The 17568-nt window shown below is 40.9% G+C and overlaps 1 long non-coding RNA gene across 4 annotated transcripts in view; it reads left to right on the plus strand.

Annotated features, from left to right (window-relative positions):
• The first annotated feature begins 891 nt into the window (after positions 1-891).
• LOC138900783 (uncharacterized) overlaps positions 892-17568 on the plus strand; it is a 38695-nt gene continuing 22018 nt past the window's right edge. The window contains exons 1-3 of one of the 4 annotated variants that reach the window (XR_011412054.1): positions 892-1031; positions 2050-2131; positions 2945-3528. This is a non-coding gene — a long non-coding RNA (uncharacterized lncRNA). Of the gene's footprint in view, positions 1032-2049; positions 2136-2944; positions 3529-17568 lie in introns of those variants that run through there. The other 3 variants (XR_011412052.1, XR_011412053.1, XR_011412051.1) reach the window with 3 other exon arrangements.

The following is a 17568-nucleotide window of genomic DNA, read 5'->3' on the forward strand; positions in this document are numbered from 1 at the left end:
TATCTGTATACGGTCAAAACCGAGCTTACCCCTCGTATGACTGATCGAGACTAGAACATGATAGGGCAAGGTTCAAACCCATGTTATATCGAACCATGGTGCGAAGTTAGATTGCCGAGCTCGTGACCGAAAGATCGATCAAGATCGAGATCAGCTAAGATCTAGACCGAGTAAGATCCTCTGCTCTCATCATATCGTTTCTCATCATCTCCTCTCCGAGAAACGAGGGGACTATCTATATACGGTCAAAACCGGGCTTGCCCCTCGTATGACTGATCGAGACTAGAACATGATAGGGCAAGGTTCAAACCCGTGTTATGTCGAACCATGGTGCGAAGTTAGATTACCGAGCTCGTGACCCAAAGATCGAGCAAGAGCGAGATCAACCAAGATCGAGACTGAGCAAGATAGAGATCGAACGAGACCAAGAGAAGCTTATCGAGCCACACAACGGAAAGCTGAAATATCCGTAATCGGGCGAGGACCGCGGTGGAAATCCCGGCACATATCAAGAAGTGGCCGATTTATTAGTCTATCATGGGATTCCTTAGTGTATTTAGATTGTATCAAGAGTAGGACTCCCCTATTATATAAAGGGGGTCTGATCATTTATAAGACTCATCATATTCATGCAATACAAAGCAATATACTGCCTTTTTCTAACTTCCAATATCTTGCTACTTTGTTCTTATATCAGTTGAATCTTCACTTGGTTTGATGGTTATCGAACTTGAGGGCCAAGGTTATTCGATTCGTTTGGTTTGCATTTGTTTCTTTCACAGTCAATTTTAATATATATATATTTATTTATTTTTTTCTCAAATTGTGCCAAGTTATATCACGTATCCTTAAAACTGCGTATAAATTCAATTGTTATCCGTTTTTAGGGTAAACACATTCGACACACTAAAGTTGGTCTAGAACTATCTTTTCTATTCCAACAGAGCAGAGAAGTACCCTTTTCAGATCTTCAGACTTTCAAGAATACTTTTATCTCTCTTCATTTTTTCTTCCATCTCTTGCAATTTCAGGTATGATTGTCTCTCTATTCTTTTTTCTTTGAAACATCTCTTAACAATTTTTAATTTCATGGCTGAAATTTTGGTTGTTGTTGTTATATGGTGACATTATTATGTCTATAGAGGGAAGGAGAAATAAAAAATTTGGGCTAAAAAATTTTATTTGTTGCTTTGATACGATTTCTCTTTCTATTTTTTCTGCGTCATGGTTTATTCGAAGTTCACTCCTAACTTTTCGTTTTCGCCTAAGAAGTTGAAAATAGAGAAAATCAAACCAAATTGCAGTGCCAAAGTAGAGTATAAGTTCTCTTATTCAGAAGAAACTCAAGAAAAATAGAAAATCAAAATGCATTTCATTATCAACAAAAATCATACTGTCTTTTGGAGATGATCCCATGGACATGTGATCGTGAATCAGATTCAACATTCAAAACTTTTCTCAACTGTTACTTGTATTGTTGTTTCAATGGAAGACAGATTCATCCACTCCTGCCTCTCTCACTTATTTCTACTTACATTCATTGGACAGGTTCTCATACTTGTAATTTGCATTCTCATCACACATTGATGATAGTAAGATGGAAAAAATAGTTCTCCATTTCCATCAACCATCAATTTCTTCCGTTCCCCTTCATATATATTTACTAATTCTCTCTTGAAATCATAAAAATAATCAAATTGAAAAACAAACTGCTAACAGAAGGGCTAGGCGCTGAAAAATTATATAGACTAATGTCGCCGGACAAAACAAAATCCTTTTTAGTGCAACAATGAGCGAATAGAGCTGAATTAAAAGATGACTTTTCTGTGACAATGCTACTATTGCACTATCGCAATAACACTCTATATAGATGAGTATAATTAGCGGAAATGGTATGATTCGTTGGAGTATCCTAATTCCTAGTTCAATCTGAACTAAAAAAACAAACAATAAAGAAGTTGCCATGTATAAATCCTCAACATATGTATTATGCAGTTTCTCTTTATTCTTTGAGTAACCATTTTGACTTTAGCACTTTTACATGTTAAGGGAATATTTGTATCTCTACAGTAGAACACTCACGTCCGATGGCTCTAAGCACTGGCTGCACAATATAGAAGCCTAACAAAGGGTAGGTTGACGTTCTTACTAACACTGTCACTTTTTTATTTTGAGATTTTGTTATTTTGGTTATTTGCTTAAATTTTGTAGTTGCGTTTGTTTCCTTTTAAGAGGATTTTTATGAAATTCAAGGTTGCACGATAGAGATTAATGGTAACTTGAAGCATGTTTATCTATTACATGAATTTTATAATTATTTCTCTTCATTTCTTCTACTGTAGGTACACTCACTAAAATACATATCTTGCATTTTGATGTTATGAAGTTAGGGGAAAACTTTATCAATATTAATTGTTGAAAAAATTACGCTTAAAATATCAGCATCTCCTAATGGATAGCTGCATAAAGCACTGATGCGCATAATCTAATTAGATGTACCTCCTTTAAGAGAGTGGACTAATCTAGAATTCTGGAATTTAATCGATCCACCAATCCTGCTATATGTTGTTGCAATACATTCTCTAAGTACATTATGTCTGATTGATTTGGTGAAAAAAAGCTTACTTTTTTACTCTAATTTTGTGATATTTTTGGTTTCTTTATTTTTTTTGGGGGGGGGGGGTCGCGTTTGGAGGTTGATGAAAACTAGAGTTTGTTTTAAGAATTTCTTTTTCGATATTTTTAATATGTTGATTTTTGTGCACCAAATTGTATATTTTCTTTTTTCTTTTTGAATCATGTTCTCACTTTATCATTGATTTCATCAAACTTACTGATGTTAGGCCAAAATACTATATTTTTAACACATTACTCGCTCTATATTTTGTTGGTTTAGTGAGTTATTGTATGAAAATTACGCTAAATTATGTTGTATTATATGTAGGAACATCAGAATAAATCATCGAACGAAAGTTGCACAATAAGAGGACAAAAACGCAAGAAAAGGGCCAAAAGCATCAAGTACCCAAACCGTGCAACAGACTAGGCTTCGCGAGGTCTATAGCCAAGTCGACTGCACTATAGACCAGGCTTCGCGAGGTCTATAGCACGGTAGTTAAAAGTTGCGGGTTAAAAGACCCAGACCCGGATTTGGACTCTAGGACTTGAACCCTAGCCTATAAATACTCCCTAAACATGTCTAAAGAGGGAGAGCTATTTTTTAGGGTCAGACTCCACTAAGGAGGACATTTTTGAGAAGGGATTCGGCCTAAGGAGGTAAGAACACACCAGGAGCAAGGTGGCGAATTCTTCTATGAGTTTTTCACTTCTTTCTTCCTATTTTCATTATTGGTTATGAATTCTAGTATTGTAGTTTTGCATACTATTATGAATAGCTAATTTGTTATCTAGAGTTTTGATAGAACCTTTTGTAGGATAAATTCTTGTTATATTTTTATATAATTGAGTCGTTGGATTCCTCTAATTGTTCAACTACGTGTTTATTGTTGTTGATTGAATGACCATCAATTAACTGTGCCTATTTAGTGTGTATATTGCTCGAGAGAGAGTACGCATTTAGGTAGTTATTGAACAACATCACTTCTAACGTATGTGAGAGATCAATACGGAGGTGTAACTACTCGGTCATTCGTTTTGAGTATTACACCTCATTCCCCTATTTACTGCTCAATTTATGCCTTACAGTTGTTATGTGACTTGTTAGGATAATTGGTTCGGGTCCGGTGAGGTTTTGGAATGAATTGGAACACTTAGTTCCAAGGGTTAAACTTAAGTTGAAATAGTTGATCGGATGTTAACTATGTGTAAACAACCCCAGAATAGAGTTTTGATGATTCCAATAACTCCGTATGGTAATTTTGAACTTAGGAGCATGTCTGAAAAATTATTTGAAAGTCCGTAGTTAAATTAGGCTTGAATTGGCTAAAATAAAAATATAAGTTTGGAAGTTTGACCGGGGAGTTAAATTTTTGATATTGGGGTCGAAATCTTATTCTGGAAGCTGGAATACATCCATTATGTCATTTATGACTTGTGTGAAAAATTTGAGGTCAATCGGACTTGATTTGTTACGTTCCGGCATTGAATGTAGAATTTGAAAATTCTTAGTATCATCAAGCTTGAATTGGGGTATGATTCATAGTTTTAGCGTTATTTGATGTGATTTAGAGGTTCAGCTAAGTTCGTATGATATTTTAGGACTTGTTGGTGTATTTGGTTGAGGTCCCGGGGGCCTCGAGTGAGTTTCGGATGGTTAACAGATCAAATTTGGACTTAGAACAATTGAAACTTGTTGTTGTCTACTGATGCAATCGCACGTGCGGAAATTGGCTCGTAGGTGCGAGCTCGCAGAAGCGAGCTTGGTTGTGCAAAAGAGGAATTGGCTTGGCAAGGGTAGGGGTCGCAGGTGCGCACGCAGGACCGCAAAAGCGGACTCGCACCTACGACGAGTTGATTGCAGAAGTAGAAGTGAGTAGGGAGGGGCCTCATCGCAGAAGCGGCTTGGATTCTGCAAATGCGAGGCCGCAGAAGAGAACCTCTTATCCGCATAAGCAAAAGAAGCTGCAAAAGCGGGGAGCAGCTCGCATCTGCGAGACCGCAGATGTGGTTAAGTACTTAGTAGAAGCAGAAACGTTGGGCATGCTACAAAAACAGAAGGGTCTGACATTTTTGTCATTTTGGAGTTCAAACACACTGTTTGGGGCGATGTTTCAGAGGGATTTTATGGGAAAACTTGAGGTAAGTCACTTGTTATCATTGTTAGTCAATAATATTAAATTATCATTGAGTATTCCGACTAGATTACATATTTTTGATGTGTAATTAGAGGATTTGGGCCTAGGGATTGGAAAATGAGATTTGGGGATTTGAAGGTCGAGTTGTTGTCATAATTTGGTAAATTTGGTATGGTTGGACTCTTGGTTGAATGGGCATTCATATTTTGTAACTTTTTTCGGATTTCGAGATGTGGTTCCCACGGGTGATTTTTGAGTGCAATTTCGGATTTTGTTGGAAAGTTAGTATTTCTATATGGAATTAATCCCTATAATTTGTGTCGACTGAATCAAATTAATTGTAACTAAATTCGGGCCATTCTAAAGTTGATACGTGTAGAATGGAATTTTGGGAGCATTGTTTAGCTTGCTCGATATTGGACTCGGCTTGTTCGAGGTAAGTAACTCTTCTAATCTTGGAGTTGAGGATATGAACCCTGATAATACGTGTTATGTGTTTGGTTTTGAGGTGATGCACATGCTAGTGACGGGCGTGTGGGCGTACACCATGTGAGCTGTGACTCCGTTATTTCTGTGGTGCTGTGTAGTTACCTGAACTTATCTGTAATCATGAAATCTTTATGTACTAGAGTTATCGAGCTGTGATTCATGTTAGAAACTATGTCTATACTATATACTTATCCTGTTGGGACCCACTGCGGTCATTACTACTGTTGGGTTATTTGCTTATATTGTAATTTCATACTCAGTCATATTCATTCATTGCATATCATATCTCAGTCTCTGTTGTTATTTATTGATACATCATATCATCATTTTGGGCTAGTTTCATGACATTGTGAGCCCGAGAGACTGGAGAGATTGATGACTGAGTGAGGCCGAGGGCCTGATTTTGAGATATTGATACTATAGCACGTGAGTTGTCCGTGTGGATTATAGCACTTGGGCTGAAGGAGCCCCTCCGTAGTCTGCACACACCTCTAGTGAGATCAGGTGCCTATTGAGTGCGAGTGCGAGTGCCGAGTGATTGGGAGGACTGAGTGGATTGATACTCTGAGAGTATGCATATGGTTGTTCACTATGTTGTACTGCATTGGCATGCACATTTGACATACAAGCATAGAGACGCATTTTTCCTCATGCTGCACGGTATCACGTCATTCATGACTTCTCAAACACATTGACGTGCATGCATAAAGATGTACTTTTTCTCATGCCATTTGATAATGAAACTTTACATGTTGAAAAGTTTCATAAGGAAAATCATGATTTTACAAACTTACTCATATTTTGGTGCTTTCGGTAAAAGATTTGGGTTTTCACTGATATACTTGAAAAGCATGCCTATTTTTTTGGAATTGTGGACGAGCTTAACATTATATTTCTGAGTTATTTCTTGTACCACTTTTTATTATATTTTATGAGTCGATGTTGGCTATTGGTGTTGGTCTTTGACTTGTGTACCAGCTCATCACTACTTTCAACCTAAGGTTAGGTTTATTACTTATTGAGTACATGTGATCGATTGTACTTATACTATACTTCTGCACCTTGCGTGCAGATTTTTGATACTGATGTTGCTGCGTACGATGGGAGCTGGATCTGAAGATGTACCTGAGTTCCAGCCATTGATGCCTCTTGTTCATGGTAGCTTTATATTTTTTAATTTGTTCATGTATATTTCAAACGGATGACGTATTTGTATTTCACACCAGTTTTGTAAATTCTAATCTTAGAAGCTCATGATTTGTACTACCAGTCATTGGGAAGTTCTTGTATAAAAGTAGTTGTAATATCATTTCTTTCATAATAAATCTCATTTAAATTGGTTAGTTGTTAATTGGCTTACCTAACGGGTTAATTTAGGTGCCATCACGACTAGGTGGATTTTAGGTCGTGACAGGAGGGTTTAAAGGTGGGATTAGAGATAATGAAACCTTGGTGCAATCGTAGTGAGTGGTGAATTAGTGCCAACTAGCGTAGTTCGAGAAGATTCGTCTAGTAAATTGTGGTAGTTGCTCGAGAGAATTATAACACCCGAAGTATTCACGAAACTCGATATCAAAAAGTCCACTCCCGGTCAAACTTCTCAAAAATTATCATATTTCCAACTTTCGCCAATTAATGCTAAAATGACCTACGGACCTCCAATTCAACATCCGAATACACTACTAAGTCCAAAATCACCCTACAGAGCTATAGCAACCGCCACAACTCCATTACGGAGTCATATTCATGCAGTTTGAACTACGGTCAATTCCTAAGACTTAAACTTCCATTTTAGGGACTATGTGTCTCATTTCACTCCGAAACCAAAGACAAATCCTCCCGACAAGTCATAAAACCCAAAGATGAAATAAAGGAAGAAATACTTAAGGGTTTGAGGCTAATTCTCTCAAAATGACCGGTCGGGTCGTTACATCCTCCCCCTCTTAAAACAAACGTTCATCCTCAAACGAGTATAGAGACATACCTGAAGTGGTGAAAAGATGAGGATAACTGCTGTACATATCATGCTCGGTCTCCCAAGTCTCCTTCTCGACCGGATGACCCCCCTACTGCACCTTCGCTGACGTGATTTTTTGACCTCAACTTTCGAACCTGCCTGTCCAAAATGGCCACTGGCTCCTCAACATAAGATAGATCCTTGTCCAACTGGACTGAGCTGAAGTCTAACACATGAGACGGATCACCGTGATACCTCCGGATGATGAAAACATGGAATACTGGATGAACTGCAGAGAGATTGGGTGATAGTGCAAGTCTCTAAGCCACCTCTCCAACCCTCTCAAGAATCTCAAAAGGCCCAATATACCTAGGGCTCAACTTGCCCTTCTTCCCGAACCTGATAACACCCTTCATGGGCGAAACATGGAGCAAGACCTGCTCCCCAACCATTAATGCAAGGTCGCGAACCTTCTGATCCGCATAACTCTTCTGCTTGGACTTGGCTGTATAAAGTAGATCCTGAATCAATTTAAGTTTCTCCAAGGCATACTGAACCAAGTCTGTACCCAATAGCCTAGCCTCATCCGGCTCGAACAAACCCACTGGAGACCGGCACCGTCTACCATACAAAGTCTCATACGACGCCATCTCAATGCTTGACTGATAACTGTTGTTGTAGGAAAACTCCGCAAGTGGAAAGAATTGATCCCAAGCACCCCCAAAATCAATCGCACACGCACAAAGCATATCCTCCAATATCGTAATAGTGCGTTCAGACTGTCCATCCGTCTGAGGGTAAAATACTGTATTCAACTCCACACGAGAACCCAACTCACATTGTACGGCTCTCCACAACCGTGATGTAAACTGTGTACCCCGGTCAGATATGATAGATACCGGTACGCCATGAAGCCTGACAATCTTGCGAATGTAAATCTAAGCCAGTTGCTCCGAAGAGTAAGTAGTAACTATATAAATGAAATGAGCTGACTTGGTCAATCTATCTACAATCACCCAAGTTGCATCGAACTTTCTCTGAGTCTGTGGGAACCCAACAACGAAATCCATAGTGATCCGCTCCCATTTCCACTCCGAGATCTCTAAATTCTGAAGCAATCCACCCGGTCGTTGATGCTCATACTTCATCTACTTACAATTTAGGCAACGAGCTACATATTCCACTATGTCCTTCTTTATCCGCCTACACTAATAGTGTTGCCTCAAATCCTGATACATCTTCGCGGCACCTGGATGAATGGAGTACCACGAACTGTGAGCCTCTTGGAGGTTCAACTCACGCAAACCATCAACATTATGCACACATAGCCTGTCATGCATCCGTAATACACCATCATCTCTAATAGTGACGTCCTTGGCATCACCGTGCTGAACTGTGTCCTTCAGGACAAGCAGATGGGGGTCATCATACTGACGCTCTCTCATACGATCATAAAGAGAAGATTGAGAAACCACACAAGCCAAAACTCGGCTCTGCTCAGAAACATCCAATCTGACAAACTGGTTGGCAACATCCAAGGCTAAAGGCCTCTCTGCTACTGGTAGATATGCTAAGTTGCCCAAACTCTCCACCTTGCGACTCAAGGCATCGGCCACCACATTGGCCTTCCCGGGATAATAGAGAATGGTGATGTCATAATCCTTAAGCAACTCCAACCATCTCCGCTACCACAAGTTAAGATCTTTCTGTTTAAATAGATGCTTCAGACTCCGGTGATCGGTGAAAACCTCACAAGGAACACCATACAAGTAGTGCCTCCAGATCTTCAAGGCATGAACAATAGCTGCTAACTCAAGGTAGTGGACATGATAATTCTTCTAATGCACCTTCAACTGTCTGGACGTGTAGGCAATCATCCTACCGTCCTGTATCAACACCGCGCCGAGACCAATGCACGACGCATCACAATACACCGTATAGGAACCCGATCTAGTAGGCAACACTAATACTGAGGATGTAGTCAAAGAAGTCTTGAGCTTTTGAAAGCTCTACTCACAATCCTCGGTCCACCTGAACGGAGCACCCTTCTGGGTCAATCTGGTCATAGGTGCTGCAATAGACGAGAAACCTTCTACAAATCGATGGTGATACCCCGTCAAACCAAGAAAACTTTGGATCTCCATAGTTGGGGATGGTCTAGGCCAACTCTACACTGCTTCAATCTTCTTAGGGTCTACCTTGATCCCCTCCTTCGATACTACATGACCCAAAAATGCCAATGAGTCTAGCTAGAATTCACACTTCAAAAATTTTGCATATAACTTCTTCTCTCTCAAGGTCTGAAGCACAGTCCTCAGGTGCTGTCATGATCCTCCCGACTCCGGGAGTACACCAGAATGTCATCAATAAACACAATGACGAAAGAGTCAAGATAGGGCTGAAACACACTGTTCATCAAGTGCATGAATATTGTTGGGGCGTTGGTCAGCTCAAAAGACATCACAAGGAACTCGTAATGACCATACCGAGTCTTGAAAGCAGTCTTCGGGATATCCGACTCCTGATTCTTCAACTGATGATAGCCTGAACGCAAGTCAATCTTAAAGAACACTCTGGAACCCTGAAGTTGATCAAATAGGTCATCAATACGTGGCAATGGATACATGTTCTTCACCAAAACCTTGTTCCAGTGGCAATAATCAATACACATTCGCATAGAACCATCCTTCTTCTTCACAAACAAGACAGGAGCACCCCAAGGCGATATACTGGGCCGAATGAAGCCCTTATCGAGCAACTCTTGCAACTGTTCCCTTAACTCTTTCAACTCTTCTGGGGCCATCCGATAAGGTAGAATAGAAATGGGCTGAGTGCCCGGTAACAAATCAATGTCGAATTCAATATCTCTGTCGAGCGGCATGCCCGGAAGTTCCACCGGGAATACATCTGAATAGTCCCTCACTACCGGGACCAACTCGATGGTAGGAGTATCAATACTAACATCTCTCACATAGGCCAGATATGCACCACACCCCTTCTCAACCATTTGCTGAGCTTTAAGAAATGAAACAACCTTGCTAGGAACATGATCCAATATACCACTCCACTATATTCGTGGTAGACCTGGCATAGCCAACGTCACCGTCTTGGAATGACAATCAAGGATAGCGTGATAGGGCGACAATCAGCCCATGCCCAAAATAACATCAAAATCTACCATACTGAGTAATAATAAATTGGCTATGGTCTCAAAACCACTAAGAACAATCAAACATGACTGATACTCACGGTCAACAACAATTAGAATCACCCACGGGTGTAGATACATAAACAGGTGAACTCAGAGAATCGCTACATACACCCAAATATGAAGCAAAAGAAGATGACACATAGGAATAAGTGGAGCCTGGATCAAATAAGACTGATGCATCTCTTTGACATACCGGAACAATACATATGATAATAGAATTTGAAGCAACTGCCTCTTTCCTAGCAGAAATGGCGTAATATCTAGCCTGGCCTCCCCCTCTAGGGCGACCTCTACCTGACCGACCTCCACATCTAGTTGGTTGTACGAGTGGGGTGGTAGCTGGTTCCTGAGAAATCTGTGGAGGTGCACCCCTCTTGAATCTGGGGCAATCCCACACCAAATGACGAGTGTCGCCACACTCAAAACAAGCTCTCGGAGGACGTGGCTGTTGTGACTGGCTCGGGCCTGATCAACTGGACTGACCACTGGAAGCACCCCGTACATGAGGCACATTAGACACTGGTGGTGCATAATAAGGATCCTGGGGCCTAGTAGTGGCCGGAGCACCGCTGGTAGCTGGAAGTGCTGAATGAACAAGGCGACCCATATAACCTTTGCCCTGACGAGTTGTAGTTGGGGCATGAGTACCACTGTAAGTGCCAGACTCTCGAGACCTCTTGGCCTCTCTCTTCTCTATCCCGAGTCAGCATGCCCTCTAACCTCCTAACAATCCCCGCTGCCTACTGATACGCAATATCCATCTCCAACTCTAGGGCCATGCTCAATCTGATATTGGGTTGAGCCCCTCAATAAACCGACGAACTCGCTCTTGGACAGTAGCAACCAAGGATGGTGCATGCCTGGCCAAGTCACTGAATTAGACCGCATACTCTGACACGGTCATAGAATCCTGGCACAACTGCTCAAACTCTGCGTGCCAAGCATCTCTAAGACTATGGGAACATACTCCCTCAAGAACATATCTGAGAACTGACTCCAAGTGAGCGAAGCTGCCTCAGTCGGACTATCCAACTAGTATACATGCCACCACTGATAGGCCGCTCCTCTAAGCTGGAATCTAGTGAAAGAAACCCCACTAGTCTCCGCAACACCCATAGTACGGAGGATACAGTGGCACTCCTCAAGAAAGTGCTGGGCACCCTCTGACGCTAAGCCACTAAAAGTAGGCGGGTGGTACTTCTTGTACCTCTCAATCCTGAGCTACTCTGCCTCAGAAGCTGCTGCGCTAACCTCGGGTTGAACTGGAGCTACTGGTTGTATCGGTATGATCTCTGAATCCTGGTCTACCTGAACCTGTTATTCTGGGGTACCAGCGACATGAGTCTGTGCTCCTCCCCTGGCTTGAGATGTGGTAGGAGCAAGTGGTATCAATCCAGCCTGAGCCAAGGTACTGAATATGCTCGGGAACTGGGCTAGAGACTCGTGGAGGGCTGGTGCCATAACAAGCGTCTCAGGTGCCTGCCCTTCAACTAGAACTACTGGTGGCTCCTTTGTAGCAGATCATGCGGGTGCTCTGGCTGCACCACATGGATGTCCTCGGCCTCTACCCCGGCCCCGGCCTCTCCCAGCTCTAGCAGGGGGCGTGAGTGTCTGAACGTCCGATCTAGCTGTACGTGTCCTCACCATATGTGAGAGAATAGAAAGACAGAAGTTTAGAATCCGAAGTCAAAATCTCGCAAGATAAGGAATCAAAGAAAGTGAAACTTTTCCTAACAGTTCCATAGCCTCCCAAAGATAAGTATAGACGTCTCTGTACCGATCCGCGAGACTCTACTAAACCTGTTTGTGACTCATAAAACCTATGAACCTAGAGCTCTGATACCAACTTGTCACGACTCTATTTTTACGTTGTGATGACACCTAGTATCTAAGACTAGGTAAGCCTAACAATTTGCGGAATCAATGAATAATAAACTGAACTCCAATATCAACACAGGATATATAAATATAAAACTTCCATTCAATAATTACAACTCCCAAAACCCGGTGAAAATAAGTCACAAGCTTCTAAGAGCAAATACTAAGTGTCTCTATACATCGGAGTCTAAAGAAAATAAGGAAAAAACCATAGTAAGGGTAGAGGGGGACTGAGGTCTGCGACGCTGGCAGATGTACCTTGAAGTCTCCATGTGCGGTCCAACTCACTGGTATTTGCTCTGCTGGGAAGAACCTGGATCTACACTAAAAAATGTGCAGAAGTGTATTATGAGTACACCATAACGGTACCCAGTAACTCCCAAGCCTAACCTTGGTAGAGTAATGACGAGGTCAGGTCAGGTCCCTACTGTTTTAATAGAAAAGTAAGGTAGAAGACATAATAATAATTTTAAATGAATGAGAATTTAAACAATAAGAAGTTTCAGAAAATATCAGCACCGTAAATAGAAGTAAGCAACAGGAGCACTCCCGAGGTACCACCTCGTAGCCCCAAATGTAAATATGCATGACAAGGGAGATCTCTCGAAGTACCGCCTCGTAGTCCCAAAGTAAATATGCAAGACAGGGGATCTCCCGAGCAAACGCCTCGTAGTCCCATAGTAAATATGCAGTACAAGGGGATCTCCCGAGTAAATACCTCGTAGTCCCAAAGTAAATATGCAGTACATGGGGGTCTCCCGAGTAAACGCCTCGTAGTCCCAAAGTAAATATACAGTACAAGGGGATCTCCCAAGGAACCGCCTCGTAGTCCCAAAGTAAATATGTAATAGGTAATCGAAGGAAACATGAATTTACACCAAGAATCTTACAGTTAAAGATTTAATTCAAATTAAGGAAAGAAGGTAATTCAACTAAGCATGTTGCACAAATTGCAAGTAAGAGTTAAGTCACATAGACATGTGATACTAGGCTAAACATGATCACTACATATGCTAAGGCAACTCAGTTAAGGAATTTTAAAAGAAGACAACTCAGTTAAGGAATTCAAAAGATGACAAATCAGCAAGAACCGAATTTTCCATAATCAGCCTGTGTACGCACTCATCACCTCGCGTACATGGCGCTCACATATCACAAATTGTTACAACAGTACCAAATCCTAAGGGGATTTCCCCCACACAAGGTTAGACAAGTAACTTACCTCAAATCTCGCTCAATCAATCGATAAGGATGCCTTTACCCCGATTTTCCAACTCCGAATGACCCAAATCTTGCCAAAAGCAATTACATAACATGAATACAACTACGAAAAACTGATTTAAATAATAAATCTACGAACGTTAGCAAATAATCAAAAATCGTCCCAAAAAGTCGACCCAAACCCACATCTCGGAATAGGGTAAAAGTCACAAAATACGAACACCCATTCGATATCGAGTTCACCCATACTAAAATTACCACAATCTGACACCAAGTCGCTACTCAAATTCTCAAATCAAACTCTCCAAATCTCTAGCCTCAACTCCCAAATTCCACCTTAAATACACACTAACTAGGTGAAAAAATCAATGGAGAAACAAGATTATTGATTAAAAATAAGCACAAGGGACTTACCTCAAGAAATCTCTCAAAAATGCTCTCAAAAATTGCCAAAACCCGAGGTCAAAATGTCCAAAATGACAAAAAATTCCGAACCCTTGAATTAATAGAGTCTGCTGAGGACTTCGCTTCTGCGGATCACTTGACCGCATTTGCATCCCGCTTTTACGAAAAATTCACCGCTTCTGCGGTTAACCACTGGAGTTGGGCCTCCGCTTCTGCGGTCTTCTCCCTCGCATCTGCACACCCGTAGGTGCGGAACTCACCATCGCACCTGCGCACCTTCTGCATCTGCACCCATCTTCTCGCTTCTGTGAGCTCGCTTCTGCGGGGCCATGACTGCTTCTGTGCGCTCGCTTCTGCATATCGAAGGCCATTTCTACGGTGCTTCACCAGTGACCCAAAATGCTCAGGTGCGATTACACCAGACACAGGAAAGCTTTAGCCATGCTCAAAGTCCAATTTTTGATCCGTTAACCATCCAGAATCCACCCGAGGCCCCCGAGACCTCAACCAAACATACCAACAAGTTTCAAAATATCATACAAACTTAGTCGAGCCTTTAAATCACATCAAACAATGCTAAAAGTATGAATTGCGCATCGATTCAAGCCTAATAAACTTTAAAGCTTCAAACTTCTACATCCGACGCCGAAACCTATCAAATGAAGTCTGATTGACCTCAAATTTTGCACACAAGTCATAATTTACATTATGGACCTACTCCAACTTTCGAAATAGGAATTCGACCCGGATATCAAAAAGTCCACTCCCGGTCAAACTTCTCAAAAATCATCCTATTTCCAACTTACGCCAATTAACGCTATAATGACCTACAGACCTCCAATTCAACATCTGAACATGCTCCTAAGACCAAAATCACCTTACGGAGCTATAGGAACCACCAAAACTTTATTCCGGAGTTTTCTTCATAAAGTTCAAACTACGGTCAATTCCTATGACTTAAACTTCTATTTTAGGGATTATGTGTTCCATTTCACTCTGAAACCAAAGACAAATCCTCCCGGCAAGTCATAAAACCCAAAGATAAAATTGAGGAAGAAATACTTAGGGGTTCGAGGCTAATTCTCTCAAAACGACCGGCCGGATCGTTACAAAAGGTATGCCAAACTATCATTCTTTTTCTCTGTAATTGACTGCTTTGTTTATGCTCTATAATCTTTATACTATAAACAAACACGTTATCTGCAAATGCCAATGATTTATGTGTCAAATGAATTGATACTTTAACATAATCAGCTAGATCCTTTTTAAGTTGTGAGCAAACATATTATCTACGCATGTGAATGAGTTATGTGTCAGTTGAGTTGATGCATTAACTTAATCAGCTAGATCCTTTTTTAGGTGTGAGCAAACATATTATCTGCACATGTGAATGAGTTATTGGTCAATTGAGTTGATGGTCATGGTGCACCACTTGAAGCATAAGTTGAAATTAACTAAAAATATTGTTTATCCACCGTAAACCATGGAAAAATTTATTTGTGAAATAATTTGAATGGTACAATTAGGAGGAAGAAACTATTTGGAGAAAGAAGTTGGTAATTTAAAATTGTCCTTTTTATCTGGCCTTTAATAAGAAAAAGAAAAGAGGAAAGAGTACACACATAATGTACATCAAATGCTCCAGATAAATTTTTATTAAGGTTTTGTATTGGGTGATGCCTTTGTTAAACTATACATATTAGCTGAAGTGGTAGCCCTTTTCTTTTTTCATTGTGAGTATGATTTTTCTTGAAATTCTTGAAATTATGGTTATAGATGAGTATGATTTTTCTTGAAATTCTTGAAAATTATGGTTATAGAATTAAACTTGCATACATATCTGTCCAATCAATATATTGAAGTTCTGTTGGTAATAAAAGATATATGGCATTTGTGCTAACCAACGTTACTTGAGGAAGTATATATACATTTATATTTGAAGTTAAAGCCTAGAAGCCAGCAGCATACTTTGCTAATAGTTTTGGACTGCTCATCCTATCGAGAACTCAATTGCAAGTAGCTTCAGTATTCCATCTTCTTTCAAGAAAAGCAATTTTTTGGCATCTATCTATGCGGCAGTTGTGTTTATAAGTTTCAAATATAGTATTAGGTTGTCATGGTGATCCAAAATGAAAAAGTCTCTTTTTTCTTGTGTAACGACCCGACTGGTTGTTTTGAGCTCTAGCGCATCGTTAAGCGGTTTGAGGCCTTGAGTAGCTTCACTTTAGGAATATTGACTTGTACGTGTGGCCGGAATTTAATTTCGGGAAGTTCGGAGTTGATTTGGAAGGAAAATTTTAGTTTCGGAAGCTTTAAGTTGCGTGAATTGGCTAAGATTGGACTTTTGAGTAAACGACCTCGAAATCGGGATTTGAAGGTTCCAATAGGTTCGTATGATAATTTCGGACTTGGGCGTATGTTCGTATTGAGTATCGGATCACCCGGGAGCGTTTCAGCGCCTAGTATGGAAGATTGGTATTTTAAAAGTTTAAGAAATTCTTAGGTTTGAATTGAATTGGATTTTAATGATACCAATGTCCGATAGGGATTTCGAGCCTTGGAATAGTTTCGTTATGTCATTTATGACTTGTGTGCAAATTTAGGGTCAATCGGACTTGATTTGTTAGGTTTCGGCGTCGAATGTAGAAATTTGAAGCTTTAAAGTTCATTAAGCTTGAATTGGGGTGCGATTCGTGGTTTTAGCATTGTTCTATGTGATTTAAAGACTCGACTAACTTCGTATGATATTTTAGGACTAGTTGGTATATTTGGTCGAGGTCCCTGGGGCCTCGGGTGGATTTTGGATGGTTAACAGATTGAATTTGGCCTTATGAAAATGCTAGTGGCACCATATCTGGTGTAACCGCACCTGCGAGGTTTTGGCCGCAGAAGCGGCAAAGAGGGTCGCAGAAGTGGTCAGGCATGATTAGGGCTGGGGTCGCAGAAGTGAGCAGGTAGACCGCAGAAGCGGAGTCGCACCTGCGGTTGGTCGATCACAGAAGCGGAATGGCTGGGGATGGCTAGGACCGTAGATGCGGTAGAGTTCCGCAGAAGCAGGACCGCACATGCGCATGAGGAGCCGCAGATGCGGAGATTGACGGGCCTGAAGGGAGCCGCAGAAGCGGCTCATTTTCCGCAGATGCGAAGGGGCGCTGGGCAATAAGGTTTTTATAAAAACGGGATTTGGCCATTTTTCACCCATTTTTCACTTGGTTGGGGCGATTTTGGAGAGCTTCAAGGGGATATTTTCATCAAGTAACATAAGGTTAGTGATTCCCACCTATTACAAGTTAAATACATAAGTTTTATGTGGATTAATGGGCATGGAAATTAGTAGAAATTGTGGGATTTTTGGACATGGAATTAAGAATAGATTATATATTTGAGTTTGTGGTATTGTGAGTAAGGTTTATCTTCAAGAATATTTGGAATCTGGGCACGTGGGCCAGAGGGTTGATTTTATCGACCTTTCGAGCGGAATTGGGAGCCATTTAAAATGATTAATTATAGGTATTAGAACATATTTTGATGGATTTGCATCTTTGTTGAATAGTTTTGGATAGACGGGCATCAGTTTGAGGTAATGGAGTGGTGTTGGAGCCGATTTTGGAACTTCGGAGCGAGGTAAGTCTCCTGTCTAACCTTGTGAGGGG

The sequence above is a fragment of the Nicotiana tomentosiformis genome, chromosome 11 (assembly GCF_000390325.3).
Source record: "Nicotiana tomentosiformis chromosome 11, ASM39032v3, whole genome shotgun sequence".
In the NCBI taxonomy this organism is placed as follows: Eukaryota; Viridiplantae; Streptophyta; class Magnoliopsida; order Solanales; family Solanaceae; genus Nicotiana; species Nicotiana tomentosiformis.